The sequence below is a fragment of the Cupressus sempervirens genome, chromosome 5, assembly GCF_028749045.1.
Source record: "Cupressus sempervirens isolate cs-2001-9-10 chromosome 5, ASM2874904v1, whole genome shotgun sequence".
Lineage (NCBI taxonomy): Eukaryota > Viridiplantae > Streptophyta > Pinopsida > Cupressales > Cupressaceae > Cupressus > Cupressus sempervirens.
The window spans coordinates 15,205,908-15,228,817 of NC_143122.1; positions in this window are offsets into that span (position 1 = coordinate 15,205,908).

Here is a 22,910-nt window from a genome sequence, read left to right on the forward strand (position 1 = left end):
TCTTCAGTTTGGTGCCAGTTTTCTGAAACAGTTTAGTCCAAAAATGACTGGTAAAAGTTGCATCACGATCAGAGACAATGGAAGAAGGGAGTCCATGAAGACGAAATATCTGGTCCATGAAGATTTGTGCAATAGAGGAGGCAGTATAGGGGTGGCTGAGGGCACAAAAATGACTATATTTCGAGAGACGATCAACCACAACCAAGATCACTGTCTTGCCGCCAGATTTAGGAAGCCCTTCAATGAAATCCATAGAAATATCAGTCCAAATCCGTGTAGGGATGGGCAATGGTTCGAGCAAGCCAGGAAGGAGGGTCGTTTCACCCTTGTGGCGTTGGCAAGTATCACATTCAGCCACCATCTGTTGAATCGTCTGTTTCATCCCTTTCCAAAAGAAGTTTCTCCTTGCTCGCTCATAAGTTTTGAGGAAGCCTGAGTGCCCTGCTGAAGGAGAAGCATGGAGTTCATAAAAAATAGCCTGATGTAGAGCTGGGTTCTGAGGAAGCACTAGCCAACCCTTGTATCGAAGAGAAGCACCATCCCAAGAGTAATGTGGTATAGCAGAAGGATTATTGGCTAGCTGGTGAATGATTTGAGATAAAGAAGAGTCACTGTCATAGCCCTGCTGAACAGACGCTAACCAATTGGGAATGGGCATAGAAATAGCGGAAAGGGAAGCTTGATTATCAAATGTGCGAGAAAGAGCATCTGCCACAATATTCTCCTTACCCTTCTTGTAGGTGATCTCATAATCATACCCCATGAGTTTGTTGACCCATTTCTGTTGTGTAGGAGAGGATACCCGTTGTTCCAGGAAGTATTTCAGACTTTGGTGATCGGTTCTGATGCAAAAATGACTCCCTAAGAGGTATGGTCGCCACTTCTGTACAGCATGCAAAATAGCCATCATTTCTTTTTCATAAGTAGAGAGGGCTAGATTCTTACCAGAGAGGGCTTTGCTAGTGAACGCAATAGGATGGTCATTTTGCAGGAGAACAACACCCAATCCATTGCCGCAAGCATCACTCTCAATAGTGAAGGGTTTGGAAAAATCTGGCATCGCGAGAACAGGTGTACTGCACATAGCCTGTTTCAGTTGTTCAAATGCAGTCTCAGCAACAGGGGTCCAGGAGAAGGCATCCTTTTTTAACAGAGCTGTCAATGGTGCTGCAATTTTTCCGTAATCTTTGACAAACTTGCGGTAGTAGCTAGTCAACCCCAAAAAACCCCGAAGGCTCTTGAGAGTTTTAGGATGCGGCCAAGTTTTCATGGCATCTATTTTTGTAGGATCCACCCGCACTCCATGGTGTGCAACAATATGCCCGAGATACTCCACTTCCTCCTGGCCAAACACACATTTAGATAGTTTTGCACAGAGTTGATGATCAGAGAGAAGTTGCAAGACAAGCTCCAAATGATGGAGATGCTCAGCCCAAGTTTTGCTATATATGAGGATATCATCAAAGAAGACCAGAATGAATTTCCGGAGGTATGGTCGAAATATGTTATTCATCACTGCCTGAAATGTTGAAGGAGCATTCGTGAGGCCAAAGGGCATGACTAAAAATTCATAGTGACCATCATGTGTGCGGAAGGCAGTTTTAGGTATATCCTCCTCATTAACTCGAATTTGATGATACCCAGATCGAAGATCTAACTTGGAGAAAAAATGAGCCCCATGAAGTTCATCAAGAAGTTCATCAACAACTGGAATGGGAAACTTGTCCTTTATAGTGAGATGATTAAGTGCTCGAAAATCAATGCAGAGTCGCCATGACCCATCTTTTTTGCGAACAAGCAGAACTGGAGAAGAAAAAGAACTGGTACTAGGGCGAATAATTCCTTGCTTCAGTAAGTCACGGACAAGTATCTCGATTTCGGTCTTCTGATGAAATGGGTAGCGGTAGGGCCTGATGTTGGGCGGAACACTGCCAGGAAGGAGCTGAATACGGTGGTCCTCTGGACGAGAAGGAGGTAATCCCACAGGTTCAGCAAATATACCAGAATACTTGTCCAAAATGTGTTGGAGATCGGCAGGAGTGCTAGAGACTGCTGATGGCTGCATCTGAATGGAATGGAGCTGAGCGATGACACCATGTGAATTCTTCTTAAGAAGTTTTTCCATACGGTGTGAAATGATGATGCTGAGAGACCCTGGTTGTAAGCCTTTCAAAGTGTGTTGGTGCCCCTCGGCTGAAAACTGCATCCAAAGTTCAGCAAAATCCCAGAGAATGGGGCCAAGAGTGCGTAACCATTGGGCACCCAAAACCACATCACAGCCACCTAAGGGTAAGGCAAACATGTCAGAGCGCATGTTATAATCTCCAATAGAGAGACGCACATTGCGACATTTCCCTTTACAAGGTAAAGTGCCCCCATTGGCAATCATGACTTCAAAGCTAGAGCAGGGATGGATAAAGCAATCAACCTGTTTGGCTATTCGTGGATCAATGAAGTTATGAGTGCTACCAGAATCAATGAGTATAGTAAGAGGGATCTTCTTGAAGAAACCCTGGACCCGCATGGTTTGTGGAGTAGTGACTCCTGCCAAAGCATGGACATATATCTCTGGTGGAGCTTCTGGTGAAGGAGGTTCAGGCTGGTGAGGCTCAACCTCATCATCCACTGTTTCCTGAGCATCTACATATTCTTCCAGTTCCGGTGGAGAATCCACATCCAAGAGATAGAGCTTTTGCTGAACACATCTATGGCCCCGAGACCATTTCTCATCACAATTATAACAAAGCCCTTTGTCTCGCCTGACTCGCATCTCTGTTTCAGACAAGTGCTTGATCGGAGTAGTTCTGGGAGCTGGTATGACTGGAGGGTTGTGAGAACCTGTATTTCTGAATGGAACAAAATTAGATCTAGAGCGTTGTAGAGCACTAATCTTGTCTTCCGCTAACTTAGCCAACCCAAGGGCTTCCATCATTGTAGTAGGTCGAAACATTTTGACTTCTGAGCGAAGTGCATCCTTCAGACCACTGACAAAACAACTACGGAAGAATTCATCAGACAAGCCCTCTGTGTGATTAGCTAATTTTTCAAACTCTGTCTGATATTCTCTTACAGTGCCTGTTTGACGCAGTTTAGTTAGTGCTCCTGTGAAATCATCAAAGGAACTAGGGCCAAAGCGCTCCAAAATGAGGGTGCACAATTCTCTCCACGTTGGGCCTACATTAGCCTTGATGTACCAACGGAACCATTGAAGAGCTTCATGTTCCAAATGAAAAGATGCAAGGGGGACTTTGTGGTTATCCAAAGTATTATGCAAGCTGAAATACTGCTCTGCCCTATAGATCCATCCAGTCGGATCAGAACCAGCGAAGCGTGGAAAATCAAGCTTTGGTCCACAAAAATTGCCAGAAGAGGACCCAGTATCTTCTGAATGGTTTCGGCTCATGGCTGACTGCTGAAAGTTAAGACCCAGAATTTTGTCATCCAGATCTTGAAGTTTGGTTTTGAGGGATGCAATTTCCTCTTCCATGATTTTTGCTCCTGTACGCGTAACAACCATAAAACAAGGTTTTTTTTTTTTTTTTTTTTTTTTTTGTTTTTTTTTTTTGGAATGGGTAGAAGATGAGAAACAAAAACTTTTTTAGTTACGGCAAACTTGGATTTGGGTAAAACTCATATAGGAAATGGGTGTTCGATGGGTGGTGGGAGACTATCTGGGGACAAGGGAAAAAGAAAAATGAGGGTTTCAAGGGTAGGGAGGCGAAATGAGGCGAACAGTCCAAGAGGGATAAGGGAGCAAAATGAGGAATTGAATCTTGTGGCTCAGTTTGGTGGCGATTGGATGAGAGGTGAAAAAGATAGGGCAAACCCTAAAATTAGATAAATGAGGGATTTAGGGCTTTGATATGTAAAATTTGGGGTTGGGTCGCCAAGGAAGGAAGTATGCGAAATGATATTGCAGACGTTCTGCGGAAGTATGAGCAGAAACAGAAAGCAAACAAGGAAGCTACGACTAAAAAACAGAAAAATTTTTACTCTTTTTTTTTTTTTTTTTTTGAACAGTCGACTTAGAAAAATTCAGTCATAGACAGAACAACTGAAAAGAGTTATTGCAATAACAAGAGATATTAGAAGTGAGAGGAACCTGAAGGCCACGACAGAAAAAAATTTGATGTAATTTCCACCCAACGAGCCCAAGAGAGTGCTCTGATACCAGATGTGAAGAACCTCCTTATAGCAATATCGTGAGAATGCTCGAAATAACAGAATACAAAGTGATAGCAGAACTCAGAATGAATCTACTGATCGCAGGCCACTTCGAGGGGGTAACCTCCTTTGAGCAAGCTCAATACAATAAATTCGTCCGTGCCCATCAAGGGCCTCAACCTATTCTTATATACTGGGTACGATCTAGAAAAGTAATACTACCTATGCATGTGGGATAATAAAATATACTCACGGGATGACTTACAAAGCATATGCGTCCAACAACACTACTCTAACAAAATAAACAGAAGGAACACACAGGTTCCTAACACAAACACAAGGTGCATAACAACTAACAATCATTGATCAAGGTAGGTTAGAAGAAGAAAAGAAAATCCCAAAAGAGAAGGAGGAGGTAGCCATTCAAACATTGATGAATCTACTAACTACTGGCACCCCTACAAAAGTCTTTCAAAAGCTTAGCATTGATGTTATGCCACTGCAAATTTCTACACCAGGCTTGAGCTCCACAAAATTTTCAAGGGTACTTCACTATGGAGACCCTACGTTAGATAAAGATATAGTCATTCCAAAATATGACTATGACACCATCACACTTGAACAGATAAATCAATGCAGGAGGCATTGGAAACGAAGAAGAAGCAAGAGATACTCAGAAATTATTATAAACAAAAGCAAGCACTACATGAGATTAAGGACATCTTCTTAGATGCCTTCATCTTACAAACACTTGATGATACAAAACCCATTTTGGAGCAACTCTTAGAAATAGTGAACCAGGTGACAAGTGAAGACCATGATACTAATGTAAAACTCATGGAATGGTCAGAAAAGAAATTTCAAGAAAAAGTAAATGAAAAGATATCTAGTGAAATAACACTATCACAAGTGTAGCTAGTTACATAGATTGAAAGTGTGAAAAAGGTACCTGAGAATATATTTCATTATACACTAAATTGTGTGATCCTTCAATCTTCACACATGAAACCAACTAGAGAATAATGAGCTTGGAAAGAAATTTGAAAATATTTGGCATGCAATTGCAACAAAATCTAGCTCAAAGTGAGAAGCACTTTCATTCAACGCTTCACACTCAAAACGAACTAGCTGTACTAGCGGTAGAAGAGGCTAATACTAGAGCCAAATTAGTTCAAATACAAGTCACCCTAACCCCCCACATGGAAATTATATATAAGGAACTAACCTATGCCAAAAATATATTGAAGAAAGATCCAAATATTTCAACTCTAGATGGCTTAGTTCACCTTGCAATAGAGACAACAATACAAATTAAATCCCTAGAAGTTGCCATGCAAAATTGGGATGCTGCTCTAAAAATTGTGATGGAAGTGAACAAGACCTTGGTTAAATACTTAGTCAGAGTATAAACCCTTTGACACAAGTGTCAAAAAGGGGGAGAAATTATAAAAGGGGAGATAAAGAGATAAAGATCACAGCCAAAAGGAGACAAGCCTACAAGGGGGAGAAAAACAAACTGAGAGCAGAAAAGGGGGAGTAAACAAGAAAAGAAAAGAAATAGAGCACATTAGATAAAGAGCATCAACATGAATCAGCATGAGGAAAATCTACTAAGAGATATTTTGGATACAAAAAAGGCACATCAACTCAAGGGGAGATGCAAAGATTTTGAGGTATATAGTCCTTCATAAAATTTTGAACAATTTTGAATTTTTATATATATATGCCAAACTGTAATTGTATTATACTCAAGGTAGATTAGACTCATCATGTATAGTTAAGCGTTTTTGACATTCATGTCAAAGGAGGAGATTGTTGATCTCAAAATGGTTTTAACAATTGAGTGTCAACACACTTAGGTTATTTACTAAGTTCATGCTGAGCTAGTAAGATATGCCAAGTATAATATGTATAAGTGTCGAGTTGCAATATGTGCCGAGCCAGAAATATAGCAAGTGCCGAGTCACTCAAGTGACAAGTGAATAGTAGATGCTGAGCATGTTCAGATGCCGATCAAGACAAAATTTTAGCAAGTGCCAAGCATCAGTATCAGCAAGTGCCAAGCAACACAGAATTGACATGGAAGTTTGTGAAAGCACAAATAAAGTTGTAAATCATTTGCATGCCAACTCATGGATAGATCTCAAAGCTTAGAGACAAAATCAAATCTATTTGATTCCCTATGCAATCAACATACAACCAATCAAAAAAATGAAATGGTAAAGAGGCAAAAAGGATGAATCTTAGCTGTAGATTTATACCTAACCCTAAGTCATGGAATATTTATAAGGAGATTGAAACCCCATAATTCAATGATGATAAAGAGATTGACTATAAGAAAAGAATAGAGAGAAAAGAGGGTGAATTGATTCAAGGTGACTTAGTAGAGCAGGAGTATTGCAAAATCAGTTAGCAAAAAAGAGGATCAACATTACACGAGCTTCATATTAGATCAATGAGGATAAGATCAAACAGAAAAAGGATTTGAAACTAGCAATATTAGATTGTAAGAAATCAGGTCAAACATTCTATTGCACTCTCTAACAATTGTATCAATAGAATGAAATCTTATGGACTTAGGTTGGTTTAACAACCATTGAAGAAATCCTTTAACAGGGTGACATTCCAAGTGAATGTTTTGTAAATCCTTTAATAGGGTAGGATCTAACCATCCTTTGTAAGCCTTTAATAGGGTAGATCATGGTTCATTTTTGTAACCTTGACAAGTTACATTATTGCTACAGTAGTAAGTTGTGGGTGTCATCCCCACCCCAGTTTTACCTTCTCATTTTGGAGGGTTTTTGGGTAATCAAATCAGGTGTCAAGTATTTACATGCATGTTTTACTTTCATGTTATTTTAATATGTTTCATGCATGTATTGGTTTAAAAGCTTTAATGGTTAAAGTTTAGAACTTCTAATTCACCCTCCCCCCCCCCCCCCCCCCCCCCTCAAAAGTATACTTCCTACTTGTAAATTCCAACAAATGACTTTATTTTGAATTTTATAAATTTGTATTTCTTTTCAACTTTGCCTTTTTCTCTTTTAATTTCATTTTTTATTTACCCTTTTGAATGAAATTTCCTCTTTGAAATGACTTTTGGTTTTGGGTCGTAAAATGATCATGGAATTAGGCAATTAATTGATTAAATTAATTACGTAAATGCTTGATGTTGTGATTAATCCAAATTTCTATTGTCTTTCCTCATTTTATTTAATTTTATCCTTAATCTTTTCTAATTTGATGAAAATTGTGCTTCCAAAGTCTTGCCAATTTTAGGGTTTCTACAAATGCCCCTCTTTGAGCTGATATGTGAAGCATATTAGTTCAAATAATGTCTTGATTCTTCTGATTTTTATACCAAATTTGATGGTCAAATACTTGATCAATGATAATTTATCGATTTGATGTTGACATGGTGCCTAATTGTGGATAATTTAATGTTTGATGTGGATATGGTACCTATTTTTTAAAACTTGTGTTTGGATACCCCTATTAGATTGAATAGTTGATGTTTGGATGGTGGATAATTTTTTAAATGTTTGAAAATTTTGTTGTTTCTATGGATATGATGCCCCCTCAAAAATGAAATTTGAATTAATTATGGTTTTCAAGATATTTATTTTCTAATTTTATTTCTAAAAGTTTCCACAAAGGAGTGAAACTTTGGTAAATGAATAGCATTGATAATTATGGCTGATGATGAATGCTATAGAAAAAAGTTGTGGGGCAATAATAGGATTAAGGGATTCAAAAAAGGTAAAAACTACCACTAAGTAGGTTTAAATATGTCAAAAGGTCCTTTTACCTAATCATTTTTATACTCACCTTTCATTGTCACGTGGTTAGAGCCATGGACTAGCGAGGATGGTGGTCTCATTAAGAGATCATAGGTTTGAGAGGGCTCACCAATTTCAACATTTGGCCAACCATGGTGCCCTAGTATGTAACTAAAAACTTCCTTGAGTTTGAATTTTTTTATTTGTAGTCAAATTTTTGAAATTTAGTGCAATTTGATGATATAGATGCATGTTTTCCATGAAATAGTGCTTTTGCTTAATGTTTTAGCACCTTTATCTATTTATAACACATCCATAGGGTGCTTTAGTGCTTTTGTTAATCCCCCTAGTTGTTGGTCTCAGATTGACTTTGATAATTGAGTTTCAACACACTTAAGAAATTTTTAAGTTGATGCCGAGCTATAGTATGTGCCGAGCTAGAAATCCAACAGATGCCAAGCTATTCAGATGCTGAGTAGATAGACAGTGCCGAGCAAGTTTCAAGTGTCGAGTGACAATAGATGTTGAGTCACTATATGTGCCAAGTTAATTATAGGTGTCGAGCAAGATAGAAATCCTATATGTGCCAAGCACCAGTAATCTACATGTGCCAAGCATCAACAAACAATAAGTGTCGAGTGACATAGTATTGGCATATGAGCTTGTGCCTTCAAAAATTCAGAGGTAAATCATGTTGCATGACAACTATTAGATAGATTTCTAATTCTAAAAGATAAGATCGAATCTTTTAAAATTTCTATACACTCTGCATGTAACCAATAAAAAAAAAGTGTAATGCTAAAGAGGAAAAATGGATGAATCTTAGCCGCAAATTCATAACAAACCCTAAGTCATGAAACCTTTTTAAGAAAGACAAAGCCTCACAATTTAGAAGTTGTATCTAGAAAAGAGATCAAGTGTGGAATTGAGTGAAGAGCAGAAGATTGAAAGGTGACTTAGTGAAATAAGGGAATTGGTAGATTAGTTAGAACAGAATAGAGCGTCAACACTTCGAATAGAGTTACATCAAATCAATAAGGATCATATAAGAAGGGACAGAACATCAATCTAAAATCAACAACATAAGACTGTAAGTAATCAGATCAAACATTTTACTATACTTTGTAGCCATCATATTAGGAGAATGAAAATCCTATGATGATAGGTTGGTTTAACAACCATATTGTAAATCCTTTAATAGTGTGATGTTCCAAGTGATTGTTTGTAAAATCCTTTAGATAGGTGCACTTCTAACAGGGTGTTGAGCCTTTAATAGGGTAGGCCTCTCATAGGGTAGACCATTGATGATGATCAAACTATTGTAACACTAATCAATTACATATTGTTGTAGTGATAAGTTGTGGGTGTCATCCCCAACCTAGATGTACCTTCTCATTTTGGAGGGTTTCTAGGTGATCAAATCTTGTGTTATGTGTTTTCATGTAGGTCTTTACTTTCATGTTAATTTGATGTGTTACATGCATGTAATTGATTTCAACTAAAAGTTTTAATAGGTTAAAGTTTGTTACTTCTAATTCACCCCCCTTCTCAAAAGTAATGTTCCCACTTGTGAGGTCCAACAATTGGTATCAGAACATAGGTTCTCACAAGGATAAGCCTTACAACTTGGAGAAAAAGATCTACAAATGGAAGTCTACAAACCTAGGAAGATCATAGAGAACCAAGAGATTGAAATACATCTCATTCTCCATTCTCTAGAAGAAGCTAGGGAAGAGTTGAGGAAATCCCTAAAGAGAAGAAGAGAGATTGCCATAGCTGAAAATGATATACAGTACAAAGAGATTGACTCCTCAAAAGTTCTTGCCAATGGAGATTCCAAGGAGTTTAATGCAACAATTTCAGATCTAATGGAGAAGAATAGAACTCAAGAAGAAGCGATCAGATTTCTCAAGATTGAGCAAGAATCACAAGACATGATGCTTTGTGAAGTGACTGAATAGAAGAAGAGATCCATTGAAGATAAGGCTATGATAGAAGGTGACAAAAGAAACCTTGCCAATAGATTGGAAGAAAAATCAATTGAGCTTGCAAGAGTTTCCAACATGCAGCTAGAAACCCTAAGTTAGATGATGAATACACATCATGAGCTAAATGTCAAGGACGTTGAGATCTCCACACTAACGATGCAAAATGAACAACTACAAAATGATTTGAGAAGAGAGAAAGAAATTGTTGAGAGCTTCGAAAAAACCTAATGAAGCTATCAAGTACTTGTTGAAAATATAGATGGAGTGACTGAGAGGGGGGGGGGGGGGGGGGGGGGGGGGTGTGGGGGGTGAATTAGTTACCACAAAAAAAAAATCCACAAATCACTTAGATGTCTGATAAATCTATTTACTATGGTCACTCGATAAACATACATATAATGTTGTAACTCAGTAAATATAGTGTATCTTAATTTAAACAGATCTTAAACATGCATAGAAATCAACTTGGAACCATAAAAGAAATAACATGAACACATGAGACACTAGATTTTACGTGAAAACCCAATATGGAAAAAACCACCAATGTAACTAGCTACTAAATTTCATTCTTCTAAAGTGAGCCCTATTAGGAGCCAACCTTGTTAAAGGTTACAAAACACACTATTAGGTGTGACCCTATTATAGGATTTGATCACCCTATTAGGAGTGGCCTTATTAGAGGTCTTTAGAATAATTCAATTGAATTGTCACCTTGTTAGATGATTTATAAATGGCTATTAAACCAACTCTATTAAGATATTTTGAAATGAAGTGACTTGAATGAGATGCAATTGATATTGCTAATTATAGATCTCTGTTCTACTCCTCTAGATCCTTCATGATCAAATATAGCTTTGCTACTTCTCAAGGATATCTAACCATCCTTCAAAATTTTCTCTCACTTTCTCAAACAATCAATCCACTTGCATGCTCACTCATTCATTCATTCACTTTCACATTCACACTTAGAATTTTCAATTTGACCTTTCATATATACCATTTAGATTATCAAGTTGGGTCATTCACAAGTTACAATCACCAATAATCATTACCACAATCAGCTGGAAATGATACTTAAAATAATTAAGCTTTAATTCAAAAATTAATAACTTCCTTCGTTGGTTGACACTGCTCAGTAAACACTGATCTAGAAATAATTTCCTGTGTTAACAATTAGAAGCTCAGTTAACACTGTGATCCCTACAAAATCCTTTGGTGAGCGAGTGAACTCGGTAAACACTAACTTTCCTTCGCTAACCTTGTGAGCTCGGTTAACACTAACTTCTGCCACAAAATCCTTTGACTCCTGACTGAGCTTGGTAGACACTATCTTCATAAGGTAATGTCCAAGAATGCTTGGTAGATAGGAAAAATCATCTTGGAGACCAATTGAGCTTGATAGATGCTGATAGATAATTGATATAACATTTGTGTAACATCAAAGAAAACACACAATTGTATCCAACAATCTCCCTCTTTGGCATTGATGGCAACACAACATGTCATAGCATAATAAAATTTGAAAATAAGACTTCTTTTGATAGAAATTTTCTCCCTCTTAGATTTTACACCTCAAGCTTCACTTATCTACATTAATCTCCCTCTGTGAAGGAATTACATAGCATCAAACAAAAAACTCTCCCTCTTACCTTCAAGAAAATTTGAGAAAGATACATGACAGTAAACTTCTCCCTCTTTGACAACACATGCCAAAGAAAACACATACCAAATGAGTATCAATGTACCTTAAGTATTGATTAATATACAATATTTCCTTAACTATGTTGTATCAACTGATAGATGTTCAACTTGATTCCTGTTGATGCATCACTAAAAATTTATTTTAGTGATCTTTAGATAGGGGAATGACCCCTAACTTACCTCTTAGATACAAGAATGCATCCTTAGGTAGTGGCTTAGTGAATATGTCAGCAATACGTTCCTTTGTATAGACATATTCCAATCTGATTTCCTTGTCTTGCACCAATTCTCTGACAAAGTGATATTTTATAGCAATATGCTTGGTTTTGGAATGCTTCACTGGATTCTTTGAAATGTTAATTGCACTTGTCTTATCATAGAACATGACAACTAGTTCTTTGATCTCAACCTTCATGCCTTCTAATAATTATTTAAACCAAACAATATTAGATCAGTTCAGTGTTGCTGCAACATACTCTGCCTCTGCTGTAGATTGAGATGTGTAATTTTCCTTTTTACTTGTCCAAGATACCAACCTTTTACTAAGAAAGAATGCACCATCACTTGTACTCTTTTTGTCATCAATGTTTCCTACCCAATCAACATCAATAAACACTTTTAAATTTAGATTTCCTCCAATTCTATACCACAATCTATAATCTTCAGTTCCTTTCAAGTATCTCAAGATTCTTTTGACTACCATCATGTGATTTTCTTTGGGTTTTGCAAAGAATCTTGCTACTATACCAATTGCTGAAGCAATATTAGGCCTTGTATGAACAACATACTGCAATTTTCCAATCATTGATCTATATAAGGGGTAAAAGCACATATCCATGTCACCGTTTATGATACAAAAACCTATTTTGGTCAAATCTCATTCCTCTATTAGAACTCAATTTTTTTCAAAAACTAAAAATAACCTTTTATAGATCTTAGATTCAATATCATCATTATATAAATTTTTGAGTGATTTGATTAGCTATAATAGGTTATAATCTCAAATTATTATAAGTCATTATTTCAACATTTCATAAGATGCTCCCTTAAAAAAGGGAAAAAAAATAGTAAATCATATCAAAAAAACTAAAAAAATATTTTTATCTCTAGAGGAGAGAATTGTCTTCACGAATATGCATTTTTTTTGAAGAAGGTATAGATTTGATAGGGAAGTTTTGACAGGAGGATAAAACTATTACTTTCTAATGAGGTCAAACTTGAGTACTTATAACAAAAAAAATATACATCAAAAATAATAATAATAATTTTTTTTTCGCTAGCTATACATGTCATCTATAAGATATTTTCAAATTAGAATAAAAAAAGATGATTTGCATATACTTGTTTGACGAGAACTACACCTTATATTTTATACAGTTACAAAAAAGAACTTGAAAATAAAATAAAATGAATAAATTCTTACTCAAAAAATTATAAAAATTATAGGCATAAAATTCATCCAATTCCACACATTTCATCAGTTTACATCATCTTCATATTTTAAACATAGATACCATTTTTTTTGTCATTAATGTTGAATTGTCACATTTTGATATCTCGTTTCTTTATCAAAGGTGACATAGGTTTGTTCTTTTACCCTAAGGTCTAATCTACTTCTTTTGAATCATCATCTTTTGTAATCTTTAGACCTATACACATGGGAGTTCCAACTGGTTTAGAATCTTCCATACCAAATTTCTTGAGTATTTCCTTGATATACTTTGATTGAGTGATGTAGATACCATTTTTACTCTACTAAACCTAAAGAACAACAAAGAACTTAATCTCTCTAAACATAGACATTTCAAATTCTTTGTTCATTTTCTCTAAAAATTCTTTACATTGATCATCGTTCCCTGTAAACAAAGTATCATCCATAAAATTTTTTACCAAGACAATGCTTGATTTACAAACTACTGTTATCATTAGTTCTTTGAAAACCAATCTAAATAACATAGTTATGCAATCTTTCATACCATGCTCTAGGGGCTTGTTCCATACCATACAATGCTTTATGTAACTTGTAGACCATGTCCTTCTTTTCTAGATCAATAAAGCCTTCAGGTTGCTTAATGTAGACTTCTTCATCAAGAATACCATTGAGAAATGTAGATTTGACATCCATTTGGTATACTTTAAATCCTTTATGTGCTACATATGCAAGTAAGGTCCTAACACCTTTCAATCTTGCAATAGGAGCAAAAGTCTCACCATAATTTTTTCCTTCTTCTTGAGAATATCCTTTACATACCAATCTAGATTTTTTCCTTGATACCTGTCCATCTTCATTCAACTTATTCCTGAATACCCATTTTGTTCTAGTCACATTTTTATCTTTAGCCCTAGATACAAGAGTCCAAATTTTGTTCTTTTCTATTTGTTCTATCTCTTCATTCATAGCCTCAATCCAACTTTCATTTTCCAATACATCTTTGACATTTCTAGGTTCAAAATCAGCAAGTAAACATGTACCTTTTAGCTTACTTCTTGTCATGGTACCTTCTAATTTGTCTCCAATAATTTGATTTGGAGTATGATGGCTCCTAACATACTTGGCTAGTATAATTAAATGAATTGCATTGTCATTTTCTTGAACTTCAACTTCAGGTTCTAGTTGCTTAGGCTTAGTAGGCATTGGCTCAATAGCTTCAAACTAAGACTCAGGTCCTTGTGACTCGGTTTGAACTTCTTGCAACTCAAGAGAAATGCTCGGCTTGGTAGATGCAATCCTTTTATTCACAGATGTGTCTGGCAATGTATCAATGAAAAAAAATCTTCTATAATCTTTAGGTTCCTTTTTGCTTTCTTCTTTTGTCTTTTTTGCAAACTCATCAACTTTCACATGTACACTTTCTATGATTTTGTGAGTTGACAAATTCAAACATCTATATGCCTTACTTTGGAAAGAATATCCTAAGAATATTCTTTCATCACCTTTAACATCAAATTTGCCTTTTCTAGATTCTTTCAAAATGTAAAATTTACTTCCAAATACTTTTAGGTAACTTACATTAGGTTTATAGCTATACCATAAGTCATAAGGGGTTTTGAATGAGTCCTTCAACTGTACTTAGTTTAATGTATTAACTGCAGTGCTAATAGCTTCCTTCTAGTATTTGATAGCAATGTTATTTTCAATTATTAAAGTCCTTGCACAATCCATGATGGATCTATTCCTCCTTTTAGCTATTCCATTCTACTCGAGAGTTCCAGGAGTTGATACCTATCTTTTGATTCCTCTTTCAATGCAAAGGTTATTGAATTCATTAGAGATGAATTCACCACCTCTGTTTGATCTCAAGCATTTCAATCTTTTCCCTATTTCCTTTTCCAATCTTGTTAGATACCATTTGAACTTCTCAAATGCTTTTGAATTCTCTCTTAAGTACATAACAATCATCATTATAGAGTAGTCATCAACAAAAAAGAAAAAGAATTTTTCTCTAGTATAACTTTCTACTCTAATAGGTCCACATAAGTCAGTATGTAGAATTTTCAAAATATCTTCAAACTGATAGTTTTTGCTTTAAAGCTAGTCTTTCCCATCTTACTAATCTGACAATTCTTGCATAGACCAACATTAGGTTTATTCAAATTAGGAATTCCTCTTACTTTCCTAAATTTTCTTATTTTCACCATGTTATTAAAATTTACATGACAAAATCTTCTATGCCATAACCAACTTTCTTCAACTTAAGCAATAAAGCATGAGCATTCACTAAGATCAAGATAAAACAAGTTACCTTTTGTTTAATTGCTTGATCCAATCAGTTTTCCCTTGTCATCCAACAGTCTTGCTTTGCCATGCATGAATTCCACCTTGAATCCAATGTTGATAAGCTATGCTCCACTTAATAGGTTATGTTTTAATCCTTCAACCCAATATGCATGATCACATACAAGTTCTTTGGTCAACGAAATTCTACCTCTTCCTTTTATACAACAAGGTTTATTGTTTCCAAACCTTACACTGCCAACATCATAGTCTTCAAAGTGTTCAATTTTTTTTTTCACCAACATATGATGTGAACATCCACTGTCTATGATCCATGTATCATTTTTTCTCACATGAGAGATAAGTGCCATCTCATCTTCTTCTTCATCATTATCAGATTCATCTTTTACAACAATGTAAACAATTTCATCTTCATTGCTATCTGAATCCTTAGAATCTTTAGCCATAAAGTATGTTTTCTTACCTTTGTCCTTGAATGATTTGTGATTTTTGAAATCCTTCTTGCCATTACACTTGTGACCTTTCTTCTCATCCTTATTTTTCTTGTTTGGGAACCTAGCTACAATATGACCTATTTCTTCACATGAAAAATACATTAAGGAAACTTTACCTTTGTATTTTTCTCTACCTCTAGAATATTTCTTTGCAAGTAATGCTTCAAGAACTTCAAAATCACTTTCAGAATTTTCTTCTAATTCTTCTTCACTTTTTGACTGAATGTCCTTTATCTTCTTGCCTTTCTCCTTGAGTGAAAGTTTGGCTTCAAATGTAGATTCAATACTCTTGGAAGCTGGAACATAATTGTCATAATTATCTAGCTCAAATGTTGTCAATCTTCCAACTATGGCATCCAAAGTTATTTTGTGATTTTCCTCACATCTTCTTTCTTGAATAGTAGATACTCTAATTGCATAAACATGAATTAATTTTCTAAGAATGTTACTTATAACAATTTCTTCTTTGATTTTTTTTCCAGAAGCTTTGATTTCACTAACACTTACTTTGATCCTTTCAACATATTTGGCAATGTTTTCATCCTCTCTCATTCTCATCTAATCAAACTATCCTCTTAGGATTTCTGCTTTGGCTCTCCTCACATTGTCATCACCTCCATAGATTTCCTTTAGCTTGATCCACATTTCATGAGAAATTTTGTGGTCCTTGATCTCATCAAATTCTTCATAGCTTAGGGCAGATGCAATGCCTATCATCATGGTGTTATGAGTCTTCTTCTCATCAATGTCATTGACAGATAATGTGCTAGTAGGATCTACATATTCTTTGTCAAGGTATTTCAATCCTTATCACCAATGGAAGCTAGATGAAGTCTCATAAGTCCTTGCCATGCTGAAAAGTTATCTCTATTAAGCCTTGGAATTTCTCTTTTGTAAGACATCCTGATCTTTAGCTTAGGTGTTTGAAACCCTTCCTAAAAGCACCAAAATCTCTAATACCAATTTTTGGAAATATAGATAGAGTAACTAAGAGGGGGGCGGGGGTGGGTGAATTAGTTACCACAAAAACAAATTCACAGATCCCTTAGATGTCTGATAAATCTATTTACTACTATCACTCGGTAAATATACATATAATGTTGTAACTCGGTAAATGTAGTGTATGTCAATTTAAATAGATCTTAAACATGCATAGAAAGTAACTTGCAATCATAAAAGAATAACATGAACACATGAGACACCAAATTTAATGTGGAAACCCAATATGGGAAAAACTGCCAATGTAACTAGCTACTACTTTTCACTCTTTTGAAGTGAGCCCTATTAGAAGCCAACCTTATTAAAGGTTACAAAACACACTATTAGGTCTGAACTTATTAGAGGATTTGATCACCCTGTTAGGAGTGGCCTTGTTAGAAGTCTTTAGAACAATTCAATTGAACTATCACCTTGTTAGAGGATTTATAATTGGTTTTTAAACCAACTCTGTTAAGAGATTTTGAAATCACTGCTACAATGATTAGAAAGTAACAATGAAGTGACCTAAATGAGATGCAATTGATATTGCTGATTACAAGATCTCTATTCTGCTCCACTAGATCCTTCATGATTGAATATAGCTTCGCTGCTCCTCAAGGATATCTGACCATCCTTCAAAATTCACTCTTACTTTCTCAAATAATCAATCCACTTGCATGTTCACTCATTCATTCATTCACTTTCACATTTAGACTTAGAATTCTCCATTTGACCTTTCATATATACTATTCAGATTATCAAATCGACTCATTCACAAGTTACAATCACAAATAATGATTACCACAGTAGGTTGGAAATAATACTTAAAATAATTAAGCTTTAATTCAAAAATTAACAACTTCTTTTATTAGCCAACCTTGCTCAGTAAACATTGATCCAAAAATGATTTCCCGTGTTAACCATCAGAAGCTCAGTTAACACTGTGAACCCTACAAAATCCTTTGGTGATCGAGTGAGATCAGTAAACACTAAATTTCCGTCACTAACCTTGTGAGCTTGGTTAACATTAACTTCTACCACAAAATCCTTTGACACCTGAATGAGCTTGGTAGACACTATCTTCATAAGGTAATGTCTAGAAATGCTTGGTAGACGTGAAAAATTATCTTGCAGACCAATTGATCTTGGTAGATGCTGACAAATAACTGATATGACATTTGTGTAACATCAAAGATAGAACATAGTTGTATCCAATAGTACTTTGAATAGCTATTGAAATAACCAAGATCAAACAACAACACTTTAGGACTAGCACTGAAGAAGGAGAGTCATCTAAGGCTACAGAAGAAAGAAGTGACAAAGATAAGAAAACTAAACCCACTTATCATTGCTATGGTAAAAAGGGACACACCTCTAATGTATGCATGAGCAAGAGTGCCAATCAGCATGACAAACCTAAAAACATGGGTCACTATCACAAGTACAACAAGTAAGGACACTAGGCACAAGACTATAGGACTAGAACCATAAGGACACCAAGATTTGAAGGTCACTGCTACAATTACAAGAAGTATGGACATAGAGCATTTAAATGTAGATCAAATCATATGTGGACACTAAACCAACCAACAAAGACCAAAAGCCATGGACATCACTACAATTGGGACTACAACACTAGGCATAGTTGTCACTACTGTCAAGAATATGGACACATTCCTAATAACTAAATAAGAACACACGTTAGTGGAAACTACAATAGGTGGTTGAGTCAAACCACTTGTTTCAATTGTCTAAAGACAAGACACATCAGAAAGTATTTCCCAACTAGGTCAAAGGCACACAACTCTGAGTTCAACAAAGGGAAAGGAAAAGTTGATGTTGAACACATTAGAGGAGAGATGAATAGGACATGGAAAACAAGAGATGGAAGTAGCACATCCAATGGAGGGATCAATTCACCTAAAACGTCCAACTAAGAAAGAGAAAGTGTGTGGGACTAATATTCAATGCTTTATCATACATCAATTCCCACAATAAGTTAGTACTGAAAAGAATAGATCAAGATGAACGAAGATGCAAAGTCAAGATTCTCATAGTGTTGTCTAGTAAGAAAAGTTTTCTTCAGGTACCAAGTAAAGTATTAGTACTTGTTGAGTTGTTTGCCAAAGTCAATAGGAGCTGAGTTAGTTGTGGAATTCAAGCAAAGAGAAATTTGTATTGAAGCTAAGTACCGTAGATTTGTTTAAGGAGCCAAGTGGATAGCTGTAAATGCACTAAACATTAAATGCTATAAAATAAGGGTATATGATCACATTTTCAATCATTTTTCATTATCGCAATCACAGAGAAAGAATGAGAAGAGCTTATAAAAAATTTCAAAGTAGAGTTTGATAGATTTGAGCAAATTTTAACATAGATTCATCATAGTTTCATCGATTTAAGGTATTTTACTTGTGCCGAGCTATGTAGTTTCAAAATTTCTTTGTGTTAAAACCCTAGATTGCACAAATGGCCTCAAATTCTAAAAAAACCCATGAAAAAGAACCATTTGAAGTTTAGTTGGTTAGCAATGAAGTTAAGAAACCTAATTTTTGACCTATTCCCAAAGTTTCTTACAAAAATGACCCTGCCAAAGCCCTATTTGTAATTCCTCCTAAGGTTGTAATGGTGCAAGATGTTAGGAGATGTTACAATTGTAAGATTGGTGCTATAGGACATATGGAGATTCATGAGGTGTATGATAAGCTGTGTGAAAATAGAGTTTTGAAGGAAGATTTCCAAATTGTTGAAAAGATGGGCTTAACCCATGCCCTAGATTTCCCTACTATGTTTAAGACATATTGGATCAGAATTGTGTTAAGTAGGATACATGATGGTTTTTTGTGGGTAGGAGATAGGCCAGTCAAAATATCTAAGAGAATTATACATAGGGTAATAGGATATCCAACCCTAGAACAACCTAAAACCCTAAGGAATGACTCTAAGGAAGCAATTGAGAAGAACACTAGGGCTAAGTGGAACAAGAGAGGAATGTCAATAGATACCATCAAGGATCCTCTTGTTGATTTTTCTATTAGAATCATTTCCCACAAATTTTACCAATCTAGTAGACTCAAAAATGTACCCTATATTGTAGTGGATATTGGGTATACAGTTGTGAAGAAAGATCACACCTATGATCTAGCAAAATTACAACTAGATCAGTTAACAAAGAATCTAGGAGCAATAAGGAGACCCAAGAGTGTGCAGTGCAAATTCAAATCAATTTTGATTTGTTTATTCTTCTATGTACAGAATGAGTTCCCTTCTTTTGGTAAAGTCAATTGGAAAACTAATAAGTTAGTGACAGTCTAGGTAAATGAGTACATTGAACAAATGGGAGCCAATTTTGAGACCATTATGACCAGCTACTTTGAGGACTTTAAGAAGTCAATGAAATAAAGACTAAGGATACCAGTCTCACTTGTGGAGCAACACATTAATCACATTTGTTTTCTTGTTGATATTAATTACACCTACACCCAAGCAACAATTCCAACAGTAACGTGACTTAGACCACTTGGATATGAGATAAATATTGATGAGGCATCTACAACAATTACGACATTACTAGCAGAAGATATTGTGAAGAATGAAAATCCTTTTGGAACCTTTGACGTATTGAAATCAAAAGTGGAAATGGAATTAAAGACTACCTCCACCATAAAGAAAAAGGATAGACTCATCAAGAAGTTGAAAGCTAGATTTGGAGAAGGGGCAACAAAGGCAGAGGAAGAAAAAGATGAATAATAAGAAGAAGAGGAATAGGGGAAAGGGCCACTAGCACTAATCCAAGGCATGGGTGAGGATGTAGAAGAACAAGAAGGTGCCAAGGAAGAAGAGGAAGCACCTAAGGCTAAGCCTAAGAAGAGGAAAACATAGAAACAACCTACTACTAAGCCTAAAGGAAAAATGAAAAAAACAACGCCTAGCCTAGCAAAACCTACCACAAGGGTAGATACAAGGGCTACAACAAAGGTAGCCAAGGAGTAGGAAAATAAGAAAGCCATAGAGCAGGGAGGACTAGAAAAGAAGAAGCTAAGAAGAAAGTATGTGGCACTTCTTGAATCATATGAGGAGAGGACAAAATCAGATGATAACAACCAATTTATAGTGGTAAGTCACACCACTAAATTTGATTTGGAAAACACATGTGACAACATTAGGGATAATGCAGACATGTCAGGATTAAAATGCATTGATTTCAATAAGTTGACAAGAGAGGAGCAAAACATGGTAGAAGAATCAATATACACCATGATGGCAAATTCAAGAATACTCCACTTGAACTAGATAATACTATGCCTAAGGAGTTATATTCAATTATAGAAAATAAATGGCACTATTGCCTAAATATGGAAAAGGAAATAAGAGAGTCAACATTGGCTTGTGTAATTCTTGAAGTTATAAAAGACCAAATAAGCAAGGCAAATAAGAAACATGGGAGCAAATTTTCCTACGTATATAGCCTTCAAAATACTACATAATAATATTGAAGATATTGTGAAGAAGTCTACTCTTATGTGGAAGGTAATTTATGGGCTCACAATAGTGAAGGAAGGTTAGGAAGATCCCTTTGAGGGAAGGAATGATGAAGATGAAGAAGAGAACAATGAAAAGGGAGATGAAGGAGAGAAAGAAAAGGAAAATGTTACGGTGGAGAAGAAGACACAAAAAAATAACATGGAAACTCATAAACCATAATAGATAGATCAAAGTTTGTAGGACACACAATTGCCACATCCTAGCCCTCTACATATGACCCCCACACCTATAGAAATAGTGACAATACAAGATGTTCTTGAGACTTTTGGTCAGAACATAAACCCACTGACTGTGAAGGACCTTAGAAAGATCCTTCACCAGACCACACTGCAATCATAGTTATGTACTAATCTAGTCTTGGTGAGTGTGGAGGAACTTCAAAATGCTATAGATGAGATTACAAAGGATAAGGTGAATCCACAAGAACCACCTTCACATACTCTAACAGCTACAAGTGGACAACCCAAAGAGCAAGCAACACATGACATGTCTACTAGGGTTAACTCCACTATCATAGTAACTTCAACTGCCAAGGAGCCATCAAAGGAGAAAATAGGATAGATGGATATCTCTATTCCTATAGTGCAAGGAAAAGGTGCACCACCTTGGATTAGAATAATTGATCAAGGCAGATCTGAAGAGGATAAGGAGAGCCCTAAGTAGAAAGAACAAGAGGCAATTCAAACATTGATAAACTTGCCTACAATAGGGACTCCTATAGGAACAACACAAAAACCAAGCACTGATGCAGTACCACTTCAAATATCAGCACCAAGCTTTAGCTCTACCAAGGTTGCAAGGGTACTTCACTATGGAGATGCTGCTCTTGATGAAGAGATAGTCATTCCCAGGTATGACTATAAAACTATGAAAATCGACTAGATTAATCAAGTGCAAGAGACACTAGAAAATAAGAAGAAACAAGAGATTCTCAAGAATATGTATAAATAAAGGCAAGCTTTGATAGAAATAAAATACATCTTTTTAGATGCATTCAGCTTGCAGGTACCTGATGAAACAAAGCCAATCATGGAGCAACTATCCAACATAGTGGACCAAGTACAAATGAAGACCTAGATACTAATGCTAAATTGTTAGAATGGTTTGAAAGGAAATTCCAAATGAAGGTGAATGAGAGAATATCAAGTGAAATAACACTCTCTTAGGTGGAGCTAGCTAAAAAGATGGAAAAGGTGAAAACAGTACTTGAGAATATATTCTCATTATACTCAAAGATGTGTGATTCATCATATTTCACACAAGAGACTAGCCAAAGACTACTGAGCTTTGAGAGGAACATTAAAATATCAAGAATGCACCTACCCAAGGATCCAACTCAGAGTGAGAAGCATTTTGCTACTTCATGTCACACTCAAAAGGAATTAGCTATTCTCAAAACATATAAAACTAACATAAAGGCCAAGTTGATACAAATACAATTTTTTATAACCCCTCAAATGGAAGTTTTACACAAGGAATTGGTCTATGTAGAGAATTTTTTGAAGAAAGAACCCAATCTTTCTAC